This window comes from Meles meles, chromosome 1, assembly GCF_922984935.1.
Source record: "Meles meles chromosome 1, mMelMel3.1 paternal haplotype, whole genome shotgun sequence".
Lineage (NCBI taxonomy): Eukaryota > Metazoa > Chordata > Mammalia > Carnivora > Mustelidae > Meles > Meles meles.
This window is the reverse complement of record NC_060066.1, coordinates 127811072-127823603: the sequence shown is the minus strand read 5'-3', so window position 1 is coordinate 127823603 and position 12532 is coordinate 127811072. Positions and strand designations below refer to the sequence as shown.

Genomic DNA, 12532 nt, shown 5'->3' with positions numbered 1-12532 from the left:
AGTCCAGCGGTTTCATAAGGCAGTTGTTATTGATATGGTGACTAAGTATTTCATGTTATGTTTACCTGTCTGCCTATGTTTGCCTTATTTCTATAATCTCAGTGTGTGGCCTCCATGATCACTGCTTTCACATCTACTCTTCCATGCTGTAGTCTGGAATTGACACATGTTGCTTTCAGTAACAGCCCATTGATCAGAATGAATTATATAGTCCCACCTCAAAACAAGAGATTTGGTAAATGCAGAAGATACTGAAAATCATTGAGCCTTCTTATGTCTGCCCAGTTTGCAAGGGCAAAAGTAGAATGGCCATGAGGCTACCACCATTTCAGAAAGTTCATGGTGGCTTTTACAAGATGATATCAGTGGAGATGGAGAAAAATGGTTCAATTTTTTTTTTGAAAGATCTAATTAATAAATTTAACAAGCCAAAATAATTTTGTTACATAAATTAACCCATTTATTATAGGCTAGCAATGTTTCAAATGGCAGCACTTCTACTGGTTTTTCAACTCCTTCAGTCTTCTGATGGCAGACTTTACTGTGACAGCAGAAGTGGTGTTGTAGGTCCAGGCGCCACCAGTGATGGTTTTCATGCAGGAGCCACAATGCCAGATCCCCACAGCTCGTCTTTTCATCTTGGTTTTGCCAAGAAGGAGCAAGTGTACTTGGCGTGCTGGCTTATCTCAATCTTTTTCACCATCTTCCTGAGGGAGGCACCATAACGGGTCCTGTATTTGCCCACGATTCCGACCTTCTTGGTGTGTTTAGCCATGTCACCGCAAACTAGGTCTGAGCCCAGAGAGAAAATGGTTCAATTTTTAATATATTTTTATTAAGGGACCATTAAGGTCCCTTCCGACTGAGCTCAAGAACTGTCTTCCTCTGATGATGTTTCCAGAATACCTAGTCACCAGGCTTTAGACTATGATCAACAGGATCCTTGGAATTGGGATCTAGAAAGGCTTCTATAACTTGCTGACAGGCTTGAGCACAAGATATGAGAGACTTACAGTAGTTAGTCATACTAGTATGAGACAAGTAGGGATCAGCTGAAAGTTGTACACTAACAGACACTGGTCTGCTTATGATTATCTCACACAGTGTGAGGTTATACTTCCCAAAGGGGGAACTTCTAGCCGTCAGTAAGACCAAGGGCATTAATACCTTAGAACAGGTTAGTCCAATAGTTTTGGCAAGTTTAGAAATGCTCAGTTTGAGGATCCCATTAGTGTTCTTAAACTTGTCTGATGATTGAAGTGATAGGGAGAGTGATAATGCCAAAAAGTTTTCAAGGTTTTCATTAAGGCTTATAAGATTTTCCCAGTGAAGCAGAGATGTCTTGATCACAGGAGAACATGGATGGTATACCAAGTAGAAAACACATTTTCTAACAGCTTTTTGCCACTATGAGGACATTAGTCTTATAATAAGGGAAAGCTTGCATCCATCCGAAAAACACAAGAATAAGAATATAGTGATAACCCATACTAAGTAACAGCTGAATGACGTCCAACTGCAGGGGTTCAAAGGGTCCAGAGGGAGGTGTGAAGCCTCTTGAAAAACAAAACAAAACAGTTTCTCTAGGATTATGAAGATGATGAGTCAGACATTATTGGTAGACTATTTTTGAATTTTATAAAAGTTTAACCCACTGAGCCACCCAGCGCCCCAGGATAATGGTTGTTTACCAGAATTATATTCAATGTTGATAACTCTAAATATGTGCCTGTTTTAATTAAACGAATGAACTCATTAACTAACTTTAATTTACTAAAGATTATCCCAGATCATAAGAACTTGAAAACGTTTGGGTTAATTTCTATTATATTTCTGAGAATTTTCATGAATACTATTTTATGTAAAGTGCTTGTTTGTTTAAGCCAATTAAACAGAACTTTTACAAATTAATTTTGGAAATACTGTCTGGAGGTAAAAATACCACACATCTACAACATAGATATAGATACACATGAACTGTATGTTCATATCCAACAGAGATATTATAGCTTCTGTTTTAAAATTATTGTCATGAAATTGGTACAAAATTCACTAGTTATAAAAATTAATCTAGGTTTGTTTTTCTGGTAAATGGAATAAGCTAAACTTACCTATCTAGATTGCTATAGCTTTTTGTAATATTTGTGAAGACACAAGATTTGTTTTCAATCCTTAGCAAATCAAGTTCTAAATAATCTTTCTGCTTTTGTTTTTTTCTTGATAAGAATTATTTCCTACAAATTTTCTTTTTAAAAAGATGGTCTAGGGGCACCTGGGTAGCTCAGTCAGTTAAGCATCTGCCTTTGACTCAGGTCATGATCATAGGGTCCTGGGATCAAGCCCCACATTGGGCTCCTTGCTCAGTGGTGAGCCTGCTTCTCTGCCTCCCACTGCTTGCTGCTCCCCCTGCTTGGGATCTCTCTCTGACAAATACATAAATAAAATCTTTAAACAAATAAAAAATAAAATAAAATACAGTTTAGATAAAAGTTCTGGAGAAGACCCTGGGTACACCATTTATACTTGAAAGAAAAAAAAATAAAGCAAGATGATCCTAGGATGTTTGTTCCCTTGAGGCCAGAGTTTTTACAAGTTTTACTTACAAACCTTTTGAGATAAATAAGGGAGGTTTGGGAATAGATAAAAAAGATCAGTGGACTCTGAATTCTTTCTGTAATCACCTCTTTGGTCTTGTAAAGACTAGGTTCCTTAAACAAGGACAACTATTTCAAATTCTTCAATTTTGTTACTTGCTGCCAATGATATCAAAGGCCTGTTGTACCCATCTACCTACATTAGAATTTCTTCTTTCCTTTTGGTTACATATAACCTATGGGAGAATGCCTAAAAAACTTCCTATCAGGCTCTGAATATCAGCTTCCACTTTGGCCAAATTTCTGATCATAGACTTATTAAGTACTTTCAAATATTTTGTCAGGTTTCGGCCTATACAAAAAATAAATATTTCTGGCAGTTTTAAACAACCTCATAAACCTATGACGTGTTCTCAAAGAGGGTGTAAAAGATTCTATCTTCACAAGATCTATAGTTACTCCCAAAGATAGCTAAAGAAAGAACCAATAACCTGCACTTCCTAGGCTGGTAAAACGTCAAGCCAAATTCTTAGGATGCAAAAGGTAGATAAATAAAAAGGAAATAGCTATCCTGGGAGAGAAAGAATCAATAATCCATTGGTCTGGATTTGGAAAGAGAGGGACAATGTGAAATTTTATTTTCCTCTTTTGAATGGGCTCAGGAGGCAATCTACTTACAAAAACTTCTGAGGATCATCATTGGATTTAAAAACTTCTTAATTGTAGCCCTTAGTTTGGTCTTTGACTGAAGTGTGAAGAATACCTCAACAGGACTACCTGTAGCCTTGAGTGGTCTTAATTTAAAAGGCAACTGTTTAATAGTTTTTTCAGAATATAATCTTCTAAGCACCTTTTCTCTCTTTAATTTTTTATTAGCCTTTTACAGTGACTCTTCTGCTGAAATGACTTTGGAAGTTTGAAAATTTCTGGAGACTTCTGCATGTAAATTAAAATAAGTATCCTGGTCTATTTAATTTGGGAACCGTTAATTACAAGTGTTCTTCTTAAATGATCTTATCTAATTGTAACATTCTCCATAATGGCCATTGTAATTCCAGGATGTTTTTAGTAAAATTGTTCCATCTTGCTAGACATCTCCAACTAAAAAGACTATGTTATGTAGTCTATGTAACTATAGTTCTTAGACACAAAATTAGTAGGTGTGCTGGAAGCAGCATACTCAATTCTAGATATCCTATCTGAATCCTATTTCTTTTAGCTAGGCCTTTTAGCTAGGTTTCTTAGAATCCTATTTCTTTTAGCTAGGCCTTTTAGCTAGGTTTCTTAGAGGCAAACTAATACCTACGAGGGATGTGTCATAGGTTTGCTATTTGTGAGGTGTTATATAGTGTACTTCATTGCACAGAAATTTTCTTGAAGTTGGCAAGGGACCTAGTGTCAGTTTAACCCATTCCATAACAAATATCTTATCATGGGAGTCTTCTTGAGGGGGCAAAGCCTTTAAATACTCAGTCCATGCCCACTGATGTTTGTAGCTTTATTCCCGGCTTTCAAGATTCCCCATTTAGCAACTAGTTTTTATTTAAAATACCAAGGCCTCACACTAAATGCAGGCCAGCTCAAATCAGACCCAGTCCAATCCCAGACCTATTCTGGTTCTTAAATTGGATCCAGTCTAATCCTGAGCTCATTCTGGTTCTCAGGTCTGGTTCTTAGCCAGTCCAGCTCTGGCTAATCCAACATGGACTAAACCAGCAAACGCCAGTAAATGGGGACTACAGACTGGAAATAAGAAAGGGATTCTGATATGGAATTGTGGCCTGAACTGAGGGCTGACTGATGATCTTTTTAGTGCTTCCTCTTAGTCTAGAGTGATCTGTTAACCCTAGACAAAGAAGTCAATTAGATCATGAACACAAATGCAGAGCACAGAGCCCAAACAGAAAAACTCACCAACGGCTTGGAAAACAGCGAGAAAGACAGTGAATTCAGAAGGGTTCACAGGGAGCCATGCTTGTGTTTTTCATTATCCCTGAATATCAATGGAGATTTGCTTTGGATCCTACTGCTACCACCAATTCTGTTAAAGAACTAAAATTGAATTGTGTAAACTTGAAGATCTAATTGGTTTTATTAAGTGATTCAGGAAGTATCCCATATAGTAGGTAGAGGGGAGCTCCAAGGAGCCATACAAAATAAAAGATTTTCATAGGAAGGAATAATAACAAGAAGTTATTAGCAAAAAAAAAAAAAAAAAAAAAAAAGAGAGAGAGAGAGAGAGAGAGAAAAGAAGAAAAGATCGTCTCAGGCAAGGTCACCTTCCCTTATTGGGAATGGTATCATTCCCAAGTATCAGGTAGATTGCCTCATCTTCATCTTCGTTTGGGGCTAGAAAGGGCCTGTCTAACAGATTACCTCATTGATACTTCACAGAAAATTCCTCACTGACCAGTTAAGGTTCTATGTCTGGGGGAGGTTGAAACTATAATTAGGTTATGTATTAAGACTTGTTTTGGTGACTTGGTCCTATGATGCCATTTTAAGGCTGCAATTGTTTTTTTTGTTTGTTTGTTTTGTTTTGTTTTAACAAAACTAAAGAAAATATGGGAGGAAAAAAGAGTGGAGAAAACAAATATAAACCATTATTTCTAGGAGTTTTGCAATAAACAGAAAGAGATGAAGTAGCAGCAGGAGAGGGAAGTGGGAAAGTTTTTTTTGTTTTTTTTTGTTTTGTTTTTTAATTTGTATTTTTGCTGATGTGCAATGTTGGGGTTTGGGAGCAAATGGTCAAGAAAGAATTTTTGAGATATCTTTGGTTCAAAAAACATGGTTTTATTAAAACATGGGGACAGAACCCATGAGCAGAAAAAGCTGCCCTGCAATTGTGAGGAACGACTGATAATATACTTTCAGATTGAGAGGGGGTTAGGGATAGCATAAGTCCCTAAGGAATTGGAAGCAAAAGTTTTTTTTTGTTTTGTTTTGTTTTGTTTTTTAATTTGTATATTTGCTGATGTGCAATGTTGGGGTTTGGGAGCAAATGGTCAAGAAAGAATTTTTGAGATATCTTTGGTTCAAAAAACATGGTTTTATTAAAACATGGGGACAGAACCCATGAGCAGAAAAAGCTGCCCTGCAATTGTGAGGAACGACTGATAATATACTTTCAGATTGAGAGGGGGTTAGGGAATAGCATAAGTCCCTAAGGAATTGGAAGCAAGGTTTCCAGGACCTTGAGGGAGCATTTATTACTGTCTAGTAAAACCTTAGTCATGAGACCCTTCTCATATACTATATATCTATATATACACACCATATATATGGTATAGATATATACCAGTGGGCCATATGTTTGGAGGATGATTGCTAACATATACCTTGGGAGTGATGTGGTTTGGGGTGGTGAGGTTTATTGCCGAAGGCCAAGAAAGAATTCTTAAGATATCTTTGGTACAAAAAGGTGTTTTTATTATAGCAGGGGGACAGGACTGTGGGCCGAAAGAGGGGCAGTGGGAATGTAAGGAGTGACTGATTATATAAGACTTTTTATCCTGTAGAGAGGAGGGTGATGTTAGGGCTCCAGGAAATTGAGTCTATAGATTTTAGACACTGTTTTTTTCTTGTATCATTTAGACAGTTGCAAATTAATGAAGATCCATGTCCTGCATACTGTGAAGCTGACATTCATCAGCCTTTTCTTTTTTCATTTTCTTTGTTCTAGGGCAGCCAGGAATGCCTGAGGAATGTCACACATGTTGGAGGAGGGGGGGGGTGCTGGGTGTTAGCTTGTGCTATCTATGCTCACATTTTGCCTTTTGCTCCCTTATTATTGGCATAGAGATAAAGGAAGTTTCCAAAGGAATTTTTACATGTTAAAGAAGACTTTTAGGACCCGGGAGGTTGGGCTATTCTCAAGCTAAGGCTGCCTTTTGTCTCTAGCAAAGTATTAACACTGAGGCAATTGATTTTCTGGAGGAAGGTCACTCTGCTTGTCCCAAGTACTTGGCTTATTATATAAGTTGTAAGGAAGTTTATTTCTATATTTTCTTTGCTTTTGTTTCCCACATCATTTGCTTTGCTTTTTTAAAAATCGAAATAGTAGCATATATGCTGAATACGAATGATTCAGGAGAGCACACCAGAAGGGAGGGAATCTACTTCTGAAGTAAGAGGTTTCATTAACTAAAGAAGTAAAGGTAAAATGAAGATGAAAATTTATTACAGTCAGGCCAGATAGAAAGTGGACTAGAATAATAAGAGAAATGGTATATCTTGTAAACCAAAGGAAAATGATGTTTCAAAAAGAATGTGGCCAACTGTCTCAAGTGCTGCTAAAAGTTAAAATGAGAACTAAAAAAGTCTACTAGATTTAGAAATTTGGAGATAACTGTTGACTGTAGCAAAAAATTACTTTATGGACTGAAGGAATCAGGAGTCAGATAGAAGTGCATTTTGGAGTGAGTATAAGGTAAACAAATAAGGATAACTTATGTCTCTTGATGCAGGAAAGATGTTGAGGTTTGGAGCCAACACCCAAGAAATAATTCTTGAGATGTCTTTTTAGTGCAGTAAGGTGGTTTTATTAAAGCACAGAGACAGGACCTGTGGGCACAAAGAACTGCACTGTGGTCAGGAGGAGTGGCTGATTATATACTTTCAAATTGGGGGGGGTGATTAGAAATAGCAAAAGTCTCTAAGGAATTTTTGAAGCAAGACCTTGAGGTGAGTCCTAGAGGACTGTTAACCTGTTCCAAGGACTTGTTAATGGGCTGGCTGTGAATAGTAAAGAAATTTAATGTTTCTTTACTTCCCACGTTATCTCTCTAGAAGTTTGGCTGTGAAGGAAGAGAAGAATGCTTTTAGCAAAAAAAAAAAAATTAGGAAAGGAATTCAGAGAACTGAATATCAAAAAATATACAATTATAATAAGCAGAAAATCTAAGTAGACATTTTTCCAAAGACAACATACTAATGGCTAACAGATACACAAAAATGCTCAACTTTAGTAATCTTCAGGGAAATGCAAATCAAAACCACAATGAAATATCAACTAATGCATTTTAGAATGGGTATTATCATAAAAAAGAAAGAAGGAAGGAAGGAAGGGTGTTGGCAAGGACCTGGAGAAGAGGGAACCCTTATGCACTGTTGGCAAAAATGTACACTGATACAGCCACTATGGAAAACAGTATGGGGGCTCCTCAAAATATTAAAGATACAGCTATCATATTGATGAAGTTCTAGAACCTAGGTGAGGTTTGGTGGGCTGAGGTCCGGAGCCAATGACCAAGAAAGAATTCTTGAGACATCTTTGGTGCAAAATGGTGGTTTATTAAAGCACGGGGACAGGACCCATGGGCAGAAAGAGCTGCTGCCCTGGGGATGTGAGGAGTGGTTGGTTATATACACAGGAGTTGGGTAGGTGAGGACAAAGGGGGTATCAGAAGGGCTAGAAGACTGTCAGGATATTGAAGTCCTGGTTACTATCAAGCCAAGGCCGTTTTCCCTCTAATGAGGCACTAACATAAAGACAATTGGGAGTCTCCTGGTGGAATGTCACATTCCTACTATCACAAGCCCTTGTTAGTGAGATTTAGGTTTAGAAGAAATTTAACTTTATTTACTTATCCTTCCACCTCAGCCTCCTTCAGTTTTGTTTATGGAGGGGAGAGTGATGTTAGGGCTTGAGGAACTGAGTTATGTGCCTCTGGAAATTGGGCTATTGATAAGGTAACTTCTTTGTTGTAAATCTCAAGGACATTTGTAAACCAAGGGAGACTCCTGCCTTGCAGGATTGTGATCTCTGCAAGTTAACTGTTTTTCTTTTAGGGCAGTTAGGAGTGCCTGAGGAATGTCACACATATTACCGAGGGGAGCGGGTGGAGAGGGGGAGCAAGGTGCCAGCTTTTGCTTTGTCTTCAGCCAGCCTCCTGCTCCCTCATCAATATGATCCAGCAATTCCACTTCTGGGTACTTAGCTGAAGAAAACTAACTCAAAAAGATACATGTATCCCCATATCCATTGCAGCATTACTTACAATAGACAAGATACATGCTAAACAACCTAGTATCACTGAATGAATGGATGGATAAAGAACATGTGATAGATAATGAAATATTTTGAAATTTTTTTTTTTTTTTTCCAGAAAGGAAATCTTGCCGTTTGTGGCAAAATGGATGGATCTCAAGGGCATTTTGCTCAGTGAAATAGGTCAGACACAGAAAGACAAATGTCATCTGATCTCATATGGAGACTCAAAAACAAAACAAGCCAAGCTCACAGATACAAGGAATAGATTGGTGATTGCTAGAGACAGGAATAAGTGATGGAGAAACTGGTGAAGGGTGTCAAGATATAACTTCTAGTAATAAATAAATCCTGGGGATGTCATGTACAGCATGGTGACTTGAGTTAATAATACTGTATTACATACTTGACAGTTGCTAAGAGAGTTGATCTCAAAAGTTCTCATCATAAGAAAAAAAAATTGAAACTATGTATGATGGATATAAACTAGACTTATTGTGGTGAACATTTTGCACTGTATACAAACATGTCATTATGTTGCATACCTGAAAATAATATAATGGTCTATATCAATTGTATATTAAGTAAAACCAAACCAAACTAAAAAACAGAAAAAAAAAAGAGTAAATTCTTTTCTTAGGTTAATTCTCCAAACCCTTCCAGAAATAGTAGCAATAGGCCCCAGGAGTTCTCCTGGCTTCATGAGAAAAATTAAAGAGCTTGGAAATTGAAAGGAATGCCCAAATAGACACATGGCTAAGTAAGGTAAACTGGAGATATAACCTAAACCAAAGGAAGGCTGAAGGGGAGAGGGAAGCTACTCTTAACTGAAAAGGTACCCAGTGACTAATGGAGGGGGAGTTGATGAATATGAACCTCTAAAAAACCACATTAGCAGAGGCTTCCATCAACAGACAGATAGAACCAGAGATAACCAGAGTGAGATAAAGAACCAACTTTTGGTCACTGAAGTAAGATACTCCCAAACTCTAACTTTCCCTCCTCTTACCTTGCAATGAAGAAAATCAAAACCAGGAAGTAGTATAGAGCCATAGTTCTCAACTATGTGTTGAGGTGTCCCAGATGCCCCAGCTACCTCACAGAGGTGCTATGGAATATATATATTTAGTAATCTCCACACTCAATGTGGGGGTTGAACTCATGATCCCAAGATCAAAACTGAGCCAGCCAGATGCACCTACTATGGAATATTTTAAAAATTTGAGGGAAACAGCAATACTCATTATCTGCCAAATACTACATGATCACCAGCTTGAAATATTTTTGAATTTAAGAATCTTTGCAAAGCTGTTTTTATCCCCCCTGTTGCTTTGATAAAGCATAGGCGTCCCTTGAAAATCAGGGTGGAACAGGAAGCCAGGAGGCACCAAGGGATGCTGTTAAAAAAACTATTGAGACAATAAAAGCACTATGAGCTGAGAAAGTTTGGGAACCTCTGTGGTATCCCAACAAAAGAAAATTGAGAAATGTGCAACACAGAGCAGACCACACCCACTTCTACTCAAACCTGGGAGAGCTGAAAGCAAATTATATCTTCTTATCTCTTAGACGAAGGCTGATATGAGAAGAGATCAAAAAGCGAGGGCTGAATGTAATTCAGAGTTGACATTTTGAGCCCACTGGGACTATTAACTGAAAGTGACTAGGAAATTATGAAATTTGCCTGAGCTATTGACAAGAAAAGGGTAAAACAGATTTATGTCAGTACAACTAAAAGTAATTAGGTGGAGAGAAAATAAAATTTTGTCCCTTTACTATCCAAATGAGTTGTGGTATCTCAATTATAATAAATAAAACCATTAAGTTTATCTTGATGGCCTATGAAGCAATTCTTGACAAAAAGAGGCAGTTGTAAATATTAAAGGTAATCCATTCCCCCATTCATTCACGGAACATGTATTTTTATGTCTATTATATGCTGATCATTTTACTAATAGTAAAAGATACAGACAAAAGCCTACAAAGGATAGTGTTTAAAGTAGCATGTCTCCAATTACAGTTTATCCCTCTACTCTGTCTCTGTTTTTCCCCTACAGCACGTACTACTCTCCAAAGGAACTTAATCACTCATCTACATGTTATGGTCTGTCTTTCCTACTAGAATGTAAGTGCCAAGAGAGAAAGGATTACTATCTTGTTCTTCCTCTTTCCTCCAATTCACAACATTGGCATGCCCCATCAATCAATACTGGGCCCCTCTCTCCCTGCCTGCACTCTCTCTCATCCCTTGGATATAAATATTATGGGTTGATGCTGTATGTGCATCCTGTTTTGATATCTCTCTAAAATACCAAATTTACATATCCAACTGCCTACTTGAAACAAGGATGTTGACGAGATACCTTAAATTTAATATGTTTTCCTCCCTTTCCCACCCTTCCCAGCAGTCCCTAATCTAGTTAAACTTTACTCCCTCTTCTCATGCTCAATAAATGGCATCATCATCCACCTAGATGGTGAACAGTTTGGGGCTCAACCCAAAAATCCGAACTATCCTTCACTACTCCTTTTCAAGTCTATCAATTCTACTTCCCAAATATATCTCAATTCCAGATTATTCTCTTTGTATCCACTGTTACCAAACTATTTCAAGCGACATTTTTTTGGTGTTTTTTTGTTTTGTTTTGTTTTGTTTTTGCGGACTATCTTCTGGCTTCTACTCCATTTTTCACACTGCAACCAAAGAGAAATTTTCATACCCAAAATTTAATTATTACACCCACATACATAACCCTACTAGGAAAATCTGTCAATTTCCAATTACTCTTGAACATAATCAAGACTCCAAAGAAACATACGGGGTCATCAAGGTCTGGCTCTACATACCTGACATTTTGGTTTTTTTTCCCATGTTTTTTCCAATTTTTATTAAAGTCTGTACCTCCTCTGCTTTTCAAACAATGCTCTACGAAAGCAGAAGTTTGATATATTGTTTACTGTTATATTTTAAACACCTAATAAAGTAGCAAATAAAAAATGTAGGCAGAAGTTCCTTAGGTCTCTAGATTGTAGCAGGCCCTGTGGAGAACGCAGCGGACTGCAGAGAATACCTTTCTCTAGAATCCTCAAGGCCCTCACTGTATGGAGTGAGGGAGAAATTTCTGATTCTCTTCTTGGGCTGATCTCTGCCTCACTCCATTCAGAAACTAGACAGTACAGTGGATTCACTATATGCAGGGTCGAATCTCACTTTTGCCATTTATTAGCTATGCGACTTAAACTTTTTACATCAAAGTCCTCAGGTAAAATGGGAAGGAGTACCTACCCCTTAAAGTTATTATTAGAATTAAATATGTGAATATCTATCTATCGACTGATTTATCTATGTAACTATTTATATTCATTAGGGTATATCTCCCTAGAGACCGCCAGTTCCCTGAAATGTACACTGGCCAGAGCCTATTAGACTGCTATATGCACGATGATTCAAGGAAAAAAAAAACATTTCTTAGCTTTTTGGTTCGTAAACCGAGTTCTGCCTACGCGCACCTTACTGAGTTGAAGAAAGAACTTGCTATCTTTAGGTTTTACCATCCCAAGATTGCAAACACACACCGCTTAATCCCACATCAAGTCGTCCTTCCCAGGAAGCCACTCAAATACGCTTTCGCAATTGGCTGTAATAGGAACCCAGCGAGCTCAGCTCTGACCCGGAGGGCGCCACGCCCAGACTCGCTCCCTGCTGCACAAGCGCAGACGTAGCTCTTTCCTGTCCTCGGGCTTCCATCCTTTTCCGTCACGCGGCTGAGGCCCCTTATCAAATTTTTAAATCCTCGCGCTTCTCCATGGCAAATTTTTGTTTTTAATACCTTCAGCAACTGCCTGGGATTCAAAACCACTTTGCTCTCCAACGGGTGTAGAACTTAATCCTGCAGTTTGAGGAACCGGCCTCCGAAGACCAGTCAGCCACGGGGACGCAAGTCTCGCG

The 12532-nt window shown here is 38.0% G+C and overlaps 1 pseudogene; it reads right to left on the bottom strand.

Annotated features, from left to right (window-relative positions):
- Positions 1-435: 435 nt before the first annotated feature.
- On the bottom strand, positions 436-12532 carry LOC123941129 (annotated as a pseudogene).